The 19,975-nt window shown below is 39.5% G+C and overlaps 1 protein-coding gene across 4 annotated transcripts in view; it reads left to right on the top strand.

The window, feature by feature from the left end:
- The first annotated feature begins 4,122 nt into the window (after positions 1 to 4,122).
- Positions 4,123 to 19,975, top strand: part of CPQ (carboxypeptidase Q) — a 570,439-nt gene continuing 554,586 nt past the window's right edge. For all 4 annotated transcript variants that reach the window (XM_077167279.1, XM_077167278.1, XM_077167282.1 and 1 more), the window contains exon 1: positions 4,123 to 4,218. The gene's annotated coding sequence lies outside the window, so the exon portion shown is untranslated. The remainder of the gene's footprint in view (positions 4,219 to 19,975) is intronic.

Below are 19,975 nucleotides of genomic sequence, written 5' to 3' on the forward strand. Positions count from 1 at the left end.
TTACACTGCTCCTTTTCCTCCATGAAATTGCTTCCATTCCACTCCTCCTTTCCCTGGATTTTATCCCCTGGATTTCATGCTTCAGTATATTTTGTTGATTGACCTACCATACTTTTCCATGATAAAAATACACATGTAAATTTAAAGAAAAATCTTGCGACCACAAAATTCTTCATGCCTGCCCGCTTCTTGCAAAGTTCTTATTAGTACTAGGATGTCCCCATATTCTGGTTTATGCCTGTTTTCCCAGCATAATTATTAGCAGTACCTTCTTTCACTCTCTGTCTCAGTTTGAATAATAAATTATTGGTTGCCCTACCAAGTACCCCTTCCTGTTTCCCAGAGGAACATATATCCCATTTGAGAATCATTGTTGTAAACCCAAGAGATGCCTGACTAATGTCCTATTTCTTCTTCTCCTTTTAAATTTTAAAAATATTTATTGCATACTTATTATGTGCCACCACATTAAGTACTTTTATTTTCTAGGTACTTTGAAATATATCATCTCTTTTTATCATCAGAATTACCATGCAACATGTTTATATCGTGTTTATTTAATTTCAACAGACAAAACTGAAAATTCAGAGGGTTTAATTAACTGGTCATGGATAGTAAGTGGCTGAATCACAACCCAAGCCCTGGTTTTCCTGTTACTAAAGCCCATGCTTGTAATTAAGATCTAGCCCCTGCATCTCCAGGGCAGGCACTGCCTTTGCGGTTTCCCTTCACCCCCTGAAACTAGGGATGCAGTTTAGGCTTTGCTCACCTCCAGACTGCCTTTTTGCCCAGATTTCAACATAAAGCACTTCCTACCAGGTGCTCTTTCATAGTTGCCCGCACTTTCTCTTCATCTTTATCTGGTCCCAACCCTATCTGGTCCTGATCATCATCAGCTTCTCTTCGCTGGGTGGTTACACAGTGAACAACCCATTTGGCAAAGCCAGCCAGAGCAATTTCTTCCAATTGCTTACTTCATTGTGTCAGGGCTTCCCAAAAAGGTAAAGTCCAAACTTCTTATCAAGATTTACAGGCCTTTTTTTTCGAACTCTACACTTCAGTCCTATTGAAATTTCTTCCTGTTCCTTTTTCTACTCCTTCTCCCTTTCCAAGTTGCTTCACCACAAAATCTTTTTCTTCCAATTCGTCGTTATTCACACTTTAGATCTCAGTTTAGACCTCTGGGAAGCTGTGTGCACCACTCCCTGCCCTGATAACTTTGGTGCCCTTCAGTGGTGTGCTGAAACCAGTTGGTACAGGCTACTAGAGCTGACAGTGAGCGTCTCTTCCAAAACTGTAGCATTCAGTGACATCATGTTAGCAGCTTGAAACTGGCCATGATGGGAATATTTACATCATGGAAATCTATAAATGGTACCGTTCAAGTTTTTCGTGTTTTGTCTTTAACTGGTAAGTGAATATTTACCAGGACAACACTGTTCCCGTCCTATATTTTCCTAACACTCTAAACACAATTTATTTCGACCATCATTCAATGAATGTTTATTGACTACCTACTATGTGTCAGGCATTGTACTAGGTGCTAAGGATATAAAGATGGGCAAATGCAACAGTCTCTAGCCTCGTGGATATTACTGAATGGAGGAGAATGGCCTTAGACAAATATTCCACACAAAACATAAAATGATAAATATGTTAAGAACTAAAAATACTTTAAAGACATGTAATACGGTTATTTTATCTGGCTCAGGAAGGTTTTCCTGTGCTCAGTTCTAAAAGGATAATTTGAATTGAGGAGGGAACAGTGTTCCAGGCTAAGGGAACATCAGGTGTGGTAGTGAGAGGGAGCATGACTCTCAGGAGTGAAGGAAAGAAGACTGTCTGGGAAGCGTGGAGTGAGAAGCAGCTGGTGAGTTGTCCAGGAGCCAGGCCGTGCAGAGCTTTGTAGGCCATCCTAAGGATCTTTGCCTTTATCCCAATTGCAATGGAAAATCACTGGTGATATAAGCAGGGAGGGCACACAGTAGTGGAAAAGCAGCACAATTTGGTGCTTCAGAGATAGACCCTTGAGCCAGGTAGGAGATGCAAAAGTTACATGAAGCAAGCACAAAGACAGTGGTAGTACAAAGAGAGAATGACCTCTGCTTCTAGAAATTAGTGTGAGCAAAGTTGAGGGTACAACGGACGTTTTACTAAGAGAGAGGAATGCTAAGGGCTATGGAGATGCACAGATGTCACTATACTTAGGCTTAGTGTAGGAAACAGAAAAATATGAAGACCACAGGGGGGAAAATGCATAGGAGAGGTACTTGAAAATTTCATGGGGGAGGGCCCAGCATGATGGCGGGCGTCATAGCTCCAGAATTAGGCCAGCTCATTCTAGAATCGTGATTTTGCTCCTCAATTTTTGTGTGACTTGACCTCTCTAATCTTCCATCTTCACGTCTGTAATGTGGAAATAACAGCAATACCTAACTCATAAGGCTGTGATAAAAAGTTACTGTTAATGGCTCCAAAGTTTTAGCACAAAATATTCAATAAATGCTAAGTTATTATTAATACATATAAGTTGAATCTTGAGCAAGAAGAACTTTGATCAATTCAGAAGAATGAAGCAGGCATTCCACATTAAAGGAATAACATAAGAAAAGGCCCAGAATCTGAAAAGCATCTGATACCTTTAAAAAATAGCAACTCAATGCTACTTAAAGTATGCTTGCCAGTTCTAGTCCATAAACTGTTCCAGGTAGGTTAGAAATAGAAAGCAAAATATTTAGAAAGTTTTTAAAAAGCAAATTTACAGAATAATTTTATATTTGATGCATTTCAAAATTTTAAAAGGGGCTTCTGTTTTTAAATTTTTCACTTTTTTCCCAATAAATTTTAATTGTATCCTATAAAAACACTCCACAGCGAATTGACTATACTAAACACCTGTTCTTCACCCCAGATAACTGGGGTAAAAGGTAATTCAACCTGCAGGATACGGCATCATAGAGATGATCCTGGGAAGGTAGGCTAGAGCTACTTTGCAATCAATCTTGAACGCCTCACAGAATTCATGCTTTCTGCAGCGGGCAGCAGGGCTAGTAAAAGTTTGGAGGGGTTGTTAACTGAGAGCTGTGTGCATTGTAAATAGACGTTGCACGGTTTGGTTTTTACTCTTTACTATTGTTTGGATTTCTTTTCTTCTTTTTTAGTGAGCATGTGCTTCTTTTACATATGTTAAAAGTGTTCTGTTGTTAAGAGAGCGGAATTATTGCTTTGTGTTTCACAAAAATAACTGTTTTTATAACTTTTTAAAACGTATCAAAATATAAAATGTTGAAAATTACGTCAGCACATACTTTATGACTAGAACTGCATGTTGAGATAAGTTTTACAGGGTAATGAGTCTCCTTCGTGGGCATCCTCATATAACTAATGTCTAAGCTAAAAGAGAAAAACCTCTGATCTCGCAGTCTGATTCACCCTGCAGCCTTCCGGCGTCGCTGCCTCGTTAACAAGTTAGCCGGCCGGATAGGGAAATAACGGACGTGGGAGGCGTGTGACACTCAGAGTATGGAGCTTCCAGACCCCTGCTTTGCGGACTGGCTGCCGTTAGCCAGCCTCGGGGACACACCAAAATGCTTCACCTTTCCCCTTCAGCCTCACAACCCCTCCTTCCCTCTCCTGGCTCTGCCAACTCCTTCACTTTCTCGTGTCCCCGCCCCAGGCCCGACCCGAGGCTACAGCTTCTCAACTACCTCGCGGCTCAGAAGCCCAGGCCATGCGGCTGAGGGTCTGAGGGCGACACCAGAGACTCTCTCGCTCTAGAAAGGCGCAAGGCCCAGGGGCCGAGGACGCAGGGTGGGGCACTCGGCTTCCTAATGGGAATCAGAGCCTACAGAGTGAGCAGCCAGCTGGTCGACCTGTGGCCCCGAGGTCGCCGAATCCCAGCCAGACCCGCAAGGTGAACGCCGGGCGGTGCCCGGCCCCCGACCTCTCCTCCTGGCCTCGGATCCGGGCGATCGGCCTCTCGGTCTGGCCCCGCCGGGCCCCTCGTGCCCGGGCTCCCGGGTTGGCGGAACTCTCAACTGCGGCGTCCGGCCTTCCCGGCTCGGCCTCTCCGCCCGCAGCGTCTGGGGGCAGGGCCGCGGTCACGAGGCGGCGCGCGGGGCCCGGGGGTGTGGTCGCCGCCACTTGAGGGCCGGGTGGCGGGTTTGGTCCCGGGCGCCGCCGCCGCCGCCGCAGTCGCCGCTGCAGTTGCCTGACCAGGTGCGTTCGCCGCCGCCGGGTCGTGCCCGCGGGCGGCTGGGCGGAGGCCTCGGCTCCCCCCGGCGGGCGGGAGAGCGGGCTGAAGCCTGTGCCAGCCGCAGGGAGGGGTTTTCTCCGTCGTTCAGTTCCTAAACGCGACTGAAGGACCCGGCTGGGAAGCCGCTGGGGGACCGGTCGGGCTCCGGGCCCCCGTGACCAGGCAGGGATCGGGTCCAGAAATGGGGTGTCGGGGTGGAGGAGGATTCTGCGAAACAGCCGCGCGACCTTTTCCCACCCTCCCCACCAAAGTAGCTTCCCCTTCCCACCTCCTTTCCAGGGCCCAGCACTCCAAGATGCTCCCTTCATCTCCCACCTGGAAACAGTTCCTCCTCCCTTGAGCCTTCAAGCACTTTATCAGGGTCTCTTTTAACGTTCGTTTTGCTCTTTTCCTTGTACTTTCAGTTTTGGTGTGATTGTACTTCTCATGCACTCAACAGTACTCATTAAGTAATTGAATGAATGAGTGCATATGAAAGTAGAGATGAATGAATTAACAAATGAGTAAATGAATGACTACATATGAAGTAGAGCCAAGTGAAGGAATATGTGAATGAATATAAGTACATGTGAAAAGGAGGTAGTAGAGGTACAGGCTTACAATTCTTATCTACTAGAAGTAGATCGTTTTCCAAAAAATTATGTAAAGGTTGCACCTTTGCAAAGGGAATCATTCTGAGTGTAGCAACTTAAAAGGAGTTCTGTTTTATGCTGTTGTTAAAAAAAAAAATCACCAGAAACACTCCCTCCTATTTCCCCTTTTGTTAGTCTTAGTTCCTCAGCTGCTATGACCAACACCACACAATGGGTTGTTGAGACTAAAATCAAGCTACCAGCAAGCCTTGCTTCTGGTTGCTGACAATCCTTTGGATTCCTTGGTTTAGGCATGTCCTCTCCTTTTTCTTCCATGTTCCTGCTGACTTCCTGCTTCCAGCTCCTCCCTGTGACTTTCTCTTTCTATGTTTGTATTTCATTCTGCTTCTAAAGGACTCCAGCAATCTGGACTAAGACTCATTCAGTTGAGCCACACCTTAACTAAAACCATATCTTGAAGAGTTCCTGTTTTAATTGGGTTCATGCTCGCAAGAATGCAGATCAAGATCAAAGACATGCCTAAATCAGGGTACACACAGGTAGTTTTTCATGAATGGGTTTGCTTAAAACAAAATATCCTAGGCTTTTTCTTGCTTGTGTTTTTTCTCTCCTATTTTGGACTTTTAAATAGCTATTGTCAATATAATATTAAAGTATTTCTGAGAGGTAAGGGTGAATCTAAATGTAGGACTCCAGAACTCTGTTTTTAGTGACTTGTTAGTAGAACCAGGCACTTCTCTTGATTCAGAATTATGAAGAATCTTGTCTGTTTTCCTGATTTGTGGGTGACTGAAGAAACTGAGAAGAAAAGGAAGATATTTATCTGTGTGTGAACGCTTTGGAAGTTGCATAGGCTGAGACTACTTTAATATAGTTAGTCGCTGTAGCAGTTCGGTTTCCATACCTGGTTCCAGAAAAGTCAAATGACTGGTACTTGTTCTTTGATCTCCTGAGGTCTCAGTTTCTTACTCTCTAAAATGAGGAAGTTTAGCTGGGGCCCCTTCTGGAGTTAAGCTTCAGAAATCATCTTTTATCAAGGGTAAAAGGTGAAACTGTAGGTGATATCATGGACTTCTGCTCACTTGAGCTGTTCCGCTTGGGATTCTGTAAGTTCTTGCCCTACTTTCTGCAAATCATAGCTCATTCGTCTTCTTCCACATCTGCTACAAGAAGACTTGGGAACTTGAGCTGAGAATAATAGGCCCTGGGCTGGTGAGAAGAGAGGAAGGAAAGATTTTACACTATATTGCTACAGGCTCCTTGTCCTGGGTCTAACTTGTTTCTAGTGCCATACAATCTGACAATACCATATATTTACAGTATGTTTGGGGAATTGTATTGCTGTCAATTTGCATATATTTGAGATTAGTTATCATAGATTACAAAATTTTGGAGCTGAAAGGACCTTAGAGATTTTTTAAGGCACTTAAAATCATTTTGCATACATACTAAAATATTTTTGCATGCTACATTTAACAAATACAAAATCCCAAATGTGTTAAGTAAAAGAAAATTAATGTTACCTACTTGAGTTATTTCAAGTCTGTTGGGAGAAGTGGTGCTTGGTGAAGCAGGCTGACTCTTTTCCCGAAGAGCTGGTAATGAGGTCATGTGTCATTCGGGCATGGAATATAACAAAGCAGATATTTATGGGGCCATGACCACATACCAAACACTGTTATATGTAATATCTTTACTTATATTGCCCCATTTAATCCTCACTATAAACCTAAGGGCTAGGTATAATTATAATTTTTGTCTTTCCTAAATAGAAACTATGCTTGGAAAATGGGAAAGTCATCTGGTCAAAACACAGGCAGTTGGAGGCAGGGTTTCTTCCAGAAACAGACAATCCCTGCTAAATCTATATGGTGTCGGAGAATGTGGCTAAGTGTGTTCCAGGATATATATATATAAACTCTGGTGCAGTATAGGTAAGTGAATTTGGAATAGGATCCCACAGATGCAATGATTAAGACTGACTTACAGAGGACTTGGTTGTTTTATCATTTCAAAGGTTATTAAATCCTATTGGAACTCTAGTAGACTCTGATACTTGGGCCTAGATGCACATGCATCCTGATTTTTAAAATGTTTGGATTTACCAATTTAGGGAGTAGAAAACTGGTGACATTAAGAGGGGTGATCAATGAATGCCACTTAAGGGCTTTGTCTTTAAATGTCTTTGGATGGTAATACCAGCGATGTTGTTTCTTGGGCTAGTTCCATGCCCTTGGAAAGGCATTGCCTCCGGCCTCTTTCTTTACAATGATAACAATTCCTAGTTCAGACACAGTACAATGCCTACATCTCTGTAATCCAGAGACAAGATTGCAAGATGGGTTTCCAGGACCCTTCTAATTGTCAAGAGCAAAAGAGGAAAAGAGAGACCTATAACATAAATAGAAAGTTATTTTGTTTCTTTTTCATCAGCCAAGTTTAGCCCCATGGAAAGCAGAGACTAATTGCTGCCTTCTGAGAAACTAAAAGCCCATGCCAGTTTGATTTAGCTCAGGATTCTGAAACTTTCTGCCTTGAAGGTTGGTGTGATGGAGTAGACTTTCCCTTTGCTCACGATATTATGAAAAAACATTAAAGCAACAATTTTTATTACTTGTCCTGGAGCTATGGCTTTTAAATGTACTTTCTTCTCCACCTCCCCCACCCGCCCTAAACCACTTAGCTTTCAAAAATAAACAACCCATTCATGCGTTTTTGCTACAGTTAGATTATTAATCCTTTCCCTTTATTCCTGGTCCCTGTTTCTTTAACGTGCAAAATAGTAGGACTCGCGCACTTTTAGGTCTTAAGGATTTTTCTTTAGTTGCTATTTTATTCAGCAGCTATTAATTTCAATAACCATTTATTGAGTACCAACTATGTGCTAGATAAAGACAAATGAGATAAATTTAAGTAGCATGTGTAGGATGAGAGTGACCCATCCACAAATAATTGAACCACAACGTGATGGGGAAGTGGTGACAGCTCGTTCTCTCTGTAGAAGAACGTGGTTGGAGCTTAGGAAAACATCACAGAGAAGGCAAATTTCCAACAGAGTTTTGAAAGCTAGAGGCGAAGAAAGCTAAGGGCCGCCTAGGGAGAACTACATGGGTGAGGGAAAGGAGGCGAAAGTGAGCATGGCATTCCTGGAGAGAGGGAGCTCCTTGTGGCTACAGTAGTGAAGGTGGGGCCAGATAGTGAAGGTCCTTGAATGCTGCGGAATTTCACCTTCACCACAGCCTACATAACCTTTTTTAGAGCCCAAGTTGAAATATTTAAGCAGAGGAGTGACATAGGATTTTCTTATGAAATAGTTTCAGCAATAATGGAGAGGGAACGAGAGAGGGAATAGCCAGGAGGACAGAAGAAAATTAGAAGGCTGTTGCTATAGTCCAAATGAAATAGGATAAGGGTCTAAACTAAGAGAGAGATTTTAAAAATAGATGGGACAGGATTTAATGATATAAATATAGATATTCTATATATTATTCTAGATATAGAATATATGATTGAAAATAAGTCAGAATGGCTTGACTGTGTGAATGGAGGTGCCGCTAATTGGGATAATAAATATAAGATGAGAAAGAGGTTTTGGGAGAAAGACAGTGGACAGGATACAGGTGGAACATCCAAGTAGACATTCCTAGGATACAGCCTTGACTGTAGCTATACTATGAGTAGTATACATACCAGGTAGTTAATACATCTGCCAAACATTACAACAGTTCCTCAGTCCAAAGAGACAAATCACTTTAGTAAGTCACTTAAAAAGAAGGAAAAAGCCACATTAGACTTTCCTAATGCCCATTGCATCGTGTTTCAGGTGAATTCTTAGAACGTGCATGTTATATAGGTTACATCGAAGGAACAAAGTTTAGAGACTCAGACAATGAGGGATTATTATAGGCTACCAAGAGAAACCTGAAAGGAGAAACACAGACAGGACTGCTCAGAGAAATGAAGATAGGCAAATGGCAGGCACGTAGCAGGCAGGAGAGATTGCTTAGCAGAGTTGTAGGTAGATTGGAAATACAGAATAGAAATTTGCACTTCTTTAATGGTAAGATTATCACAAACTTTGATTTCTCATTCGATTTGTCAAGAAGGGTCAAACAGAGAGGGTATGAGGGCTCAGTAGAGAGTTTAATCTTCTTTTTCAGAGAAAGTGTTGGGAGGCTTTGAACTAAGAGGAGAATAACAGGGAAGTTTTGTTTTACTCAAGTTGCCAGAATGCAATATATGAGAAAGGGATTGGCTTTACAATGGGAATTTATTAGCATGCAAATTTAGTTATAAGGCTTTGAAAATGCCCAAATTAAGGCACCAAGGGGAAAGTACCTTCTCTGAAGAAAGGCTGCTGGCATCTGGGGTTCCTCTGTCAGATAGCGAGGCACATGGCCAGCATCTGCTGGTCCTTTGCTTCCAGGTTTCATTGCTTTCAGCTTCTGTAAGTCCTCTCTTAGCTTTCCTGGGACTTTCCTCTCTCCAAGCTGTCTTGGCTTTTTCTGTCCTTAATCGCATAAAGGACTCCAATAAAAGGATTAAGACCCACCTTGAATGGGCTGCATCACGTTTCAATTGAAATAACCTAACATAACCACAATAGGTCTACACCCACAGAAATGGATTAGAAGAACAGGGCCTTTTCTGGGGTACAGAACAGCTCTAAACTACCACAAGGAGTAAGGTAAAAATGAATAGGATAATGATAAGGAAGCACTGTTGAGAACATTTAATAAATTCTATGACGAATAATTGACAAAGGAAAAAGTGGATTGGTGCAGCATTTTCTTAGTGTTGCAACACTTGACTTGCTTAGAAAAAAGAATATATTAGCATTTTTACACTTGGTTATTACAAGAACCCCCAGAAGCAGCTAAACTTACTTCGATATTATTATTATTTCTTTTAATAAAGAAACATCTTTATAAAGTATAAATCTGGGCATTAAATGGGTTGTAGTTTGCCTCACATCCCATGGCTGCCAAGAGCTCCAAGTCTTCCGATTTTTAGTCTGTTGCCTTGTCTATTGTACCAGAGCCATGGAACCTTGGCCTTTTTCAATGTGTCCCCTCTGCCCCCAACAGTGTCATATCATGTGAAAGTAAAGGTTGAAGGCCAACAGAACTGAAATCTCTGAAGAGAGAGACAGTGATGGAAAGAACTCTTTGCACCAACTCTGCAACATGTAGTAGGGATGTTCACAAAGGGTTGTACGTAGAGAATATGTGTGGAAATTAGGTGATGCTTTCGGTGCCATAGATGAGTCAACAATGTAAGATAATCTTATTAAATATTCTGTGAGGCATATAACCCCTTCATAAATTGAATAAGTAAATCTAGACCTTCAATTATGGGATTTTCTGAAAGCAAGATATATCTGTAGTAAGCTGCATTTTTTACTTTTATGTGACTACTTTGCCAATCTTGGGTATTAAGTATGAAAATCGGGAGTTGGATCCTCTATTTATTGGAGACCATTTCAAACATTTTGAATATATGATTTGTAGTTAAATCCCTCTAGCTTATACCGAGCATCTACAAGTAGGGCATTGGCTTCAGAGGTGAAGCTCTGCTGGGAGATGGAAAGACAAATCCATTCCTGGCCTTACCCTGAGTCTTACCCTGGGACCCACAAGCGAGGGTCATGAATGTTAAGTCCCGTGGGAAAACTAGACACTCTGGGGTCCTTGAGTTCCATGTCAGTATCAAAATGAAATCAGATATAAGTCAAAGCAAAGAAACTATATCAAACCCACAGTTATTTTCATTGATAAAAGATAAAATGCAAAGAAGATAGGGTAGTTGTGGCTCTTTATTGAGCAAACATTTAAAAGTATATATCTTCAAAATACATAAAATGAATGATTAGAAATATGAGAAGCATTAGAAGCTGACCAAAATAATTAGTAGAAGACTTAAAGTTTTGTTGTTTTACATGACAAATCAAGTAGACTAAAACCAAATAGGAATATAGAAAGTGTCAATAATATGTTGTATTTAATATTAATTAAAGAATGTAATTATTTATATTATATGTATGCATACATATAAATCTATATGTGTATGCATGTTATACACACACACACACACACTATTTACAGAGGATTCACTTCATCCCTGGAACATTTATAAAACATCAATTATTTAAAAAAAGTCAAATTACGACTTCAGTGAATTCTAGGGTCCTTTGAATTCATATTGGCCTCATGCCATTTTCTAGTTTAGCCTATGTTTTCAGCTAGCTTTTGTAATAGGTTGAAATAATACAACAAAAGGAAAGCAAAACTCTGTTGTTTTATGATGCTGTCAAACTCATATAATTCATCTTCCACCTGCATATACATATGTCCCTTTTGTGCCCCAGGCATTATTTTGAGGTTATTTCTACATTGTCAAAATACACCTGAACTGTTATCCATGCCTAATCCGAAACTATATTTGTTATATTTGATTGTGTTTCTAAATCATTAATGCTATTTGTATTGCATTGCAAAAGTTAGCATTTAAAGCATCTGACTCCTTTTTTGTAGTTTTTTTCTTTTCATTAGCTTTTCTGAGCTGAAGCTTGAAGAAAACCAGGGAACCACAGGAAGTTTAGAAAATGAATAGAGGTATCCCCCAAACCAGTTACTTTCACTGAGAAGCAGATGGCAAATCGTGGTAACTTCATTTCACTGCCTGCTCAATCTAAACTTTAGCATTTGATGTTTAAACTAATCGTCATTAGCACTTTATAGTCCCTAGAGTTTAATGGTTAAGACCAAGGGCTTTGAGGCCAGCTTCCTGGGTCAGATTTCAGTTTTTCCCTTACCATGTGTGTGGCATTGAGCCAATTATATATTCTCTCAGATCTTGGTTTCTTTATCTATAAAAATGGGATAATAATAATAACTGCCTGTAATAGGCAGAATAATGTTCTCCTTCCCCAATGATGTCCACATCCTAATCTCCAGAACCTGTGAGTTTATTATTTTATATTGCAAAGGGGAATTGACATTGCAGATGGAATTAAGATTGCGAATCATCTGACCTTAAAATAGGGATAGTATCCTGGATTATTCAGGTGAGCCCCATGTAATAACAGGGTCCTTAAAAGTGAAAGGAAGTGATTAAGATGGCAGTGGGAAGCTTCAGGGCTATGTTTTCCTACATAAGCTTTGAACAATCAGCAGTCAAAAACATATTTTTTAAAGCATTTGAAGGACTACAGTAACAGGGTGAGTGCCAAATCCAGAAAGACCTACTTAAAAGCAGTAGGATCTCATGGTGCCTTGGCTGTTTCCTCTCCTAGCCCCTGACCATCTTGGCATGGAGCCAAAATGTTTTTCCAGTGTGGAGGTAGCAGAGTAACCTGATGACATTCTGGAGATCACCGGACAAATTTGTCTGGCCCAGTCTGTCTGGTGGTGCCCTGAAGGCATGAGCCAGGATTCAAGTCGTACACTCACCATGCAGCAGTTGCCCTGCATGTAGAATATAGCTTACAGAGATCTACAGAAAGCTTTGGGAAAGTAGTCATGTGACTGCCTGGGACGGGGTGATTGCTGGATATAAGACATACAGTGTAGTGCCCAGGACCATAAAGAAATTGTTTTCCTAGGTGTCATGGTTAGGGACACGTGTCAACTTGGCCAAGTTGTGGTACCTGTTTATCTGATTGGGCAAGCGCTGGCCTGTCTGTTGCAATGAGGACATTTCATAGGATTAGGTCGTGATCACGTCAGCTGCATCCACAGCTGATTCCATCTGTAATCAGCCAAAGGGGAGTGTCTTCTGCAGTTAGTGATGCTAAATCTAATCATGGGAAGCCTTTTAAGGAGGATTCAGAGGAGACAGGTTCCATTCCTGCTTTGGCTGGTGAGCCTCTCCTGTGGAGTTCATCCAGACCATCCATCGGAGTCGTCGGCTTCACAGCCTGCCCTGTGGATTTTGGACTCTGTGTTCCTGCGGTCATGTGAGACAGTTTTATAAATTTTATATTTGCAAGTGTTCCCTGTTGATTCTTGTTTCTTTAGAGAACCCTAACTAATGCACTAGGGAAGAGGGGGCATTTGTATCTGTGTAAATGGGGGAATTCCTAGGGCCACACATATATGTCCAAGACAAGATGCATGTACAGAAAGGTTCAAGGCATACTTTGCACTTTAGCCTCAGACTATTTCTAAATTTATTGCATGGATGATATCTGAAGGAGAGCACTCTCAGGTCAATCTGCAATTGGGAAAGGTGTTTTTTGTTTTTTGTTTTTTTACTAGCTCCTGTCAATTCAAGGAAACCTCTTGTCATAACACTAGATGGATACAAGCTTAAGGAACAGACATCTCAAAGTCTAAACTCCAGAGATAACACACTAAAATATCAAAATGTTGAGGTTCACTGAAAGATTATAAAACAAACAAATAAGAAGTGAAGCCTAGACAAAGGAGAAGATTAAAACATTATAAATCATCGATGAGGAGGACTAGTCCTGGGACATATGAGACAAAGACTTTTAAAGAATTGTCCTAAATATGCTTGAAGAGCTAAAGGAAAACATGGACAAAGAACAAAATGAAATCAGAAAAATTATAGATGAACATTGTGATAGTTAGGTTCAGGTGTCAACTTGGCCAGGTGAAGGTGCGTAGTTCTATTGCTGTGGACATGAGCCAATAGCATGTGAAGCTCATCTGCCACTGATTGCATCTGCAGTCAGCTAGGAGGCATACCTGCTGCAATGAATGATGTTTGATTTAATTGGCTGGAAGCTTAAAAGAGAGAGCTCAATATAGCACAGCCCAAGCAGCTCAGCCTACCTCATCTCAGCACTTGCAGCTCAGCCCAGGCCTTTGGAGGTGCAGAAAGGAATCACCCCGGGTAAAGTTGTTGGAACCCAGAGGCCTGGAGAGAAGGCCAGCAGAGATCCCCCTGTGTCTTCCCATGTAAGAAAAGAACCTCAGTTGAGAGTTAGCTGCCTTTGCTCTGAAGAACTATACATTTTTCTAAAAAATAAATCCCCTTTTATTAAAGCCAATCCATCTATAGTATGTTGCATTCTGGCAGCTAGCAGACTAGAACAGACACAAAGAGAATAATCAATAGGGAGATGGAAATTATGAAAGGGGACCAAACAGAGCTGAAAACCACAGGAACAGAAATTAAAAATTCTGTAGCGGGGTTAAATAGCAGTTTCGAACTGCAGAAGAAAGAATAAACTTGAAGATGAGACAAATGAAATCATCCGATCTGAGAACAGAAATGGAAAGTATGACAAATAAAGATATCCTGAGGAACTTGTAACATCCGGTATACTGATACATGCACTGGGAGAATCCCAGAAGGAGAAGAAAGAAAGAAAGGACAAATAGAATATTCAAAGAAATATTAATTGAACATCCAAGAGGTTTAATGAACTCGAAAGAGGATTAACCCAAATAGACCCACACTATGAAAAATCATAACCAAACTATTGAATGCCAAAGATAAAGACAAGCTTCTGAAAGCCACAGAAGAGAAGCAATGTGTTGTATACAAGGGAACTTCAAAAAGATATAGTGCAGATTTCTCATCAGAAACCATGGGAGGCAAGATGGCAGTGGGGTAACATATTTAAATTACTGAAAGCAGAAAATTTCCAATAAGAATTCTATGTCTGGCAAAACTGTCTTTCAAAAATCAGGGAGAGATTAAAACACTCCTAGAGTAACAAAAGCTGAGGGACTTTTCCACCTCTACACCAGTCCTTCAAGAGATGCTAAAGAGAGTTCTGCAGGTTGAAAGGAAAAGACATTAAATAATAGATTGAAGTCACATGAAGAAATAAGAATCTCTGGTAAGAGCAATGATGTCAATAAATACAAATGTCAGTACTAGTCTGTTTTTGGTTTTTAACTATTTCCTACAGTATCTAAAAGACAGATGCATAAAAAGTAATGAGAAAGCAGTGTTTTTTGGCTTGTAATGTTTACACTTGCAATTTGTGAGAAGAACCACATTAAGATTGGGGACCAGAGGAGTATAGGAATATAGTTTGTGTATACCATTGAGATTAAGCTGGTATCTAAGCAAACAAGGCTGTTGTAGATTTAAGCCCTATGATAACTAAAAAAGAAAATATCAGAGGATATGCCAGCTCATAGAGACAGAAATTAGAGTACAGGGTGAGGGCTAGAGGTACGGGAGGTTAATCTGTAATGGGTATAGGGTTTCTGTTTGGGAAGATGGGAAAGTTTTAGTAGTGGAAAATGGTAAGGGTACTGCAATATTGTGAATATGATTAATCCCACTGATTAGTATGCTTGGAAGGAATTGAAGTGAGAAAATGTATGTTGTATATGTGTTCCCACAATTAAAAAAGAAAAGGATGAGCAACTAAAGAGATAATAACAAGTGCAATACATGATCTTCAATGGGATCTATCAAGGGGGAGATAAGGTTCAAAAGAATATTATTGAGACATATGAAAAAATCAGAATGTGTAGACTGTAAGCTTTCTATCAGTATTAAAGTTCTTGAATTTGATAACTACATTTAAGATGTATATATAAGTGAATATCATTGTTCTTAGAAAATATACATGACAGTATTAAGTGCTCAAGGAGCATGATGTATATAACCTGTAGTCAAGTGTTCAGCAAGTGGATTGATAAATATAGAGACAGATAGATAGGTGGATTGATACATTGATGGATAGATAGATGCTATGGCAAATGTAGCAAAATGCTAAAATTGGGTCTGGATATCTCGGGATTGGGGGCACGGAGAGTTGGTTGTATGTTGAAGTTCTCAATATAGGGTTAGTATAATTTTTGTTACTGCCCTGTAAGTTTGAAAGTATTTCAAAATAAAAAATTATATATATTTAAAAAAAACATAAGAGGAAAGCAGAAGAGGGAATCAGGGAGATGTGAAAATGGCAAAATAGTTAGAAAGATGCTACTGGCTTTGAAGGTAGAGGAAAGGGCCATGAGTCAAGGAATGTGGGTGACCTCTAAAAGCTGAACAAGGCAAGGAAACAGATTCTTCCCTAAACCTTCCAGAAAGGAATGTAGCCCTGTCAGCATTTTGATTTTATCTGTGAGACCAGTGTTGGTCTTCTTACTTATAGACCTGAAAGACATAAATGTGTATCGTTTGAACCACAAAATTTGTGGTAATTCATTATAGCAGCAGTAGAAAACTAATACAGCCCTATTGTAAGGCTTAAGATGTATAAATATTTAGGAAAGACCTGTTACATCATAAGTATTCAGTCAATATTAGTTGCTGTTATTCATTGGTACTCTAGTTTTTCTCCTGTCCTTGTTCCCTTATCAAACTTGCCTTCTTATTACCAAAAAGTGTGGGGCTCCCCCTAACACTGCATCCCCAGGAGTTTCTCACTCTCGTGGTGGTCATACTCAGCCTCTGGCAGTTTGTCAAGATTACAGGCAAAGTAGGTCTCAGCTGTGACTCTCTGGATTTGCCTCTTTCCAGATTTTGAGATGGCAATTGCCCTAAAACCTTAGTTCTCTGATGGGTCCAAGGAAAGTTAATGACTTTCAGGGTTTTTTTCCAGGTTTTCTGTTGTTGTAAGGAAAGGAGTGAAGAGTTCCAAACTCTATATGTGTTGCAGTGGAAATCCAAAGTGAGGGAAATGCCTCTTTAGATGAGAAATGCCTCTATAGATGATTTCTATCCTGAGATCTTTCATCCCTACACTTGTGAAAAACATATACACTGATATATATTCTCTGATTTTCAACTTATCAATTTCATTTTCAATCATACCTTTTCTATGTTTTCTATTTTTGGTTAGTGGCATCTCAATTTATGGGATAGTAGGTATTGTGATGTGTTTGAAATAAGGGGTACAAACCAGGCTTAAAATCTGGAAGATTATCCTTAACTCTTCCCTTTCCATCAGTCTCCAAAATTAATGTCACCAGGTGCTGTTGTGCCTATCTGATTAACGTATGAATTTTTATTTTTCCCTGCCCTTTCTGTCATTGCCCTAGTCTTACCCCTTATTGTTTCTTGCCTTGTTCAAGCAGAATTCTTTTTTTACTTTTCTTTTTTTTTTTTAACATTTTTATTATGAAATACAATATATATACAAAAAGCAATAAATTTCAAAGTACATTTTAACAAATAGTTATAGAATAAACTTAAAAGTTTGGTGCAGGTTACAGTCCCACAATTACAGATTTTTTCCTTCTAGCTGCTCCAAGACACTGGAGACTGAAAGAAATGTCAGTATAATGACTCAGCATCATACTCATTTGTTAAATCCTGTCTTTTCTGTTTTAACTCCTTCTCCTTTGATCTTTCTTCTAATCTTTAGGAATATTTGGGCTATGCTGTTCCTAATTTTTGTGTTGAAAAAGGGTATTGACAGTATAGGATGGGGGATGGAGCTAGTTGATGTTCTTGGAGAGGCTGTCGCCTCTGGGTTTCAGGACTTATCTGGCCTAGGAACCACCTGGAGATTATAGGTTTCTAGAAAGTAACCTTAGCATGTGAAACTTTTGTAGAATCTCAGATAGATCCCTAGGTGTTCTTTAGGGTTAACAGAAATGATGTTGGTTGGGTTTGAAAAACTATTGTAATTAGCAATGTCTAGCTGAAGCTCACATAAGAGTAGCCTCCAGAATAGCCTCTCCAAGGTTCTATTTGAATTCTCTTAGCCACTGATGACTTATTTTGTTATATTTCTTTCCCCCTATTTGGTTAGGAAAGCATTATCAATCCTAACATGCCTGGGCTAGTTTTGTCCCTGGGAGTCATGTCTCATATTGCCAGGGAGACTCTTACCCCTGGATGTCATGACCCACATAGGGGACAGGGTAATGGTTTTCCTTACCTTAGAGAGAGGAAATCCATATCTGAGCAGCAAAGAAAGTTTTCTCAAAGTAACTCTTAGGCATAATTACAGGTAGGCTTAGCTTCTCTGCTACAGAAATAAATTTTGTAAGAGCAAGCCTCAAGATCAAGGGCTTGGCCTATTAACTTGGGTGTCCCTAACTTTGAGAGAGCATCAGGGATCTCCCACATGGGAAAGTTTTAATAGTCCAATATTCTATATCTAGTCCCTCAAGGGACTTTGTCAATACTTTCTAATTATCTACCCAGCATACTCTGGGATGTATCTGGGAGGAATCATAGGATGGATCATGTTGCTTCCCTTTTCAAAAGACCTGCATTTTAAAAAATTGCTTGTGGAATAATATTTAAACTCCTAATATGACCTTTAAGATTCTTAAGGATCTGGCATTAAAATACATTTCTAGGTGCATTGCAGGCGCATTCACCTAATATATCCCTCTATGTATTATACACTCATGAGTGAATATCCGATCATCTGGGAAGCTTTTTAAAAATAATGATTACTTTGGTGGGAATGTCAAATGGTGTAACCACTGTGAAAGGCAGTTTGGCAGTTCCTCAAAAAACTGAATATAGAATTGCCATACGACCCAGCAATACCATTGCTAGGTATCTACTCAAAGGACTTAAGGGCAAAGACACAAACAGACATTTGCACACTAATGTTTATAGCAGCATTATTTACAATTGCAAAGAGATGGCAACTGCCAAAATGTCCATCAACAGACGAGTGGCTAAACAAATTGTGGTATATACATATGATGGAATATTATGCAGCTTTAAGACAGAATAAACTTATGAAGCATGTAATAACATGGATGGACCTAGAGAACATTATGCTGAGTGAGTCTAGCCAAAAACTAAAGGACAGATACTGTATGGTCCCACTGATGTGAACCGACATTCGAGAATAAACTTGGAATATGTCATTGGTAACAGAGACCATCAGGAGTTAGAAACAGGGTAAGATAATGGGTAATTGGAGCTGAAGGGATACAGACTGTGCAACAGGACTAGATACAAAAACTCAAAAATGGACAGCACAATAATACCTAATTGTAATGTAATTATGTTAAAACACTGAATGAAGCTGCATCTGAGCTATAGTTTTTTGTTTGTTTGTTTGTTTGTCTTTTGTTTTTTTTCTTTTTCCTTTTCTTTTTATTATTATTATTATTTTTATTTTTTCTCTATATTAACATTCTATATCTTTTTCTGTTGTTTTGCTAGTTCTTTTCCTAAATTGATGCAAATGTACTAAGAAATGATGATCATGCATCTATGTGATGATGTTAAGAATTACTGATTGCATATGTAGAATGGAATGATTTCTAAATGTTGTGTTAATTTCTTTTTTTTCTTTAATTAATAATAAAAAAAAACTCTGTACCCAGAGGGACACACCAAAAAGAAATAAATAAAAAAATAATAAAATAAAAATAAAATAATGATTACTGGTTTCCATCTAGATCCCTGAAGATTCTGAATAAAGAGTTCTGAAATGGGGCTGGGAAAATGTTTGCTGTATGTGTTTGAACTTCTCCATGGTGTTTTATAACATCCCAGCCTCCCCAGATTCTTCACCTTTACCGGAATATATTATAAATATTTACACCTTTGCTCATGGTTATTATTTAGCTGGAAATACCTTTTCTGCCATACAGCATGGAAATTCATTCGTTCTTCAAGGATGAGCTGAAATGCCCTTCTCTTCCTTTCTTGTCCTTCCTAGATATGATCCTGTAATATTTTATCATTATTTTTATTATAAGTACTTTTGAATTTATTTCCTTTTGCTTTGTATGACTGTTATTTGTTATTCTCTTTTACTGCTTCCTGAGGACCAGAATAACATATACTTTATTTCTGTATATTTAAAACCATATTGGGCAGTGCAATGGTGGCTCAGTTGCCTCTGAACTGGAGTCCTGGGTTCGACTGTGGAGCCTGCCCATGGCAAAAAAAGAAAAAGAATAAAACCATGGTAATCACTTTAAATGTAGTAGGTAATTAATAAGTATTTGTAGTATGAATACATAAATAAACTCATAATAAGGCTAATAATTTTCTAGTGGATTTTCCACAATGTAGACCACTGGATGAAAGCATAAGCTTAGTCAATATAAAATGATTGGCGGAAATTTTGTTTATAATTCTTTTCTTCAGTTAAATATATTTGGCATGAATGATGTTCTTAACATGTATTTCCAATTTAAGCCTTTTAACATTTTAAAATTTCTCTTAAAGAGGATGTGTGATAATAGGAGAACAAGGTTAAGGC

This window comes from Tamandua tetradactyla, chromosome 6, assembly GCF_023851605.1.
Source record: "Tamandua tetradactyla isolate mTamTet1 chromosome 6, mTamTet1.pri, whole genome shotgun sequence".
Lineage (NCBI taxonomy): Eukaryota > Metazoa > Chordata > Mammalia > Pilosa > Myrmecophagidae > Tamandua > Tamandua tetradactyla.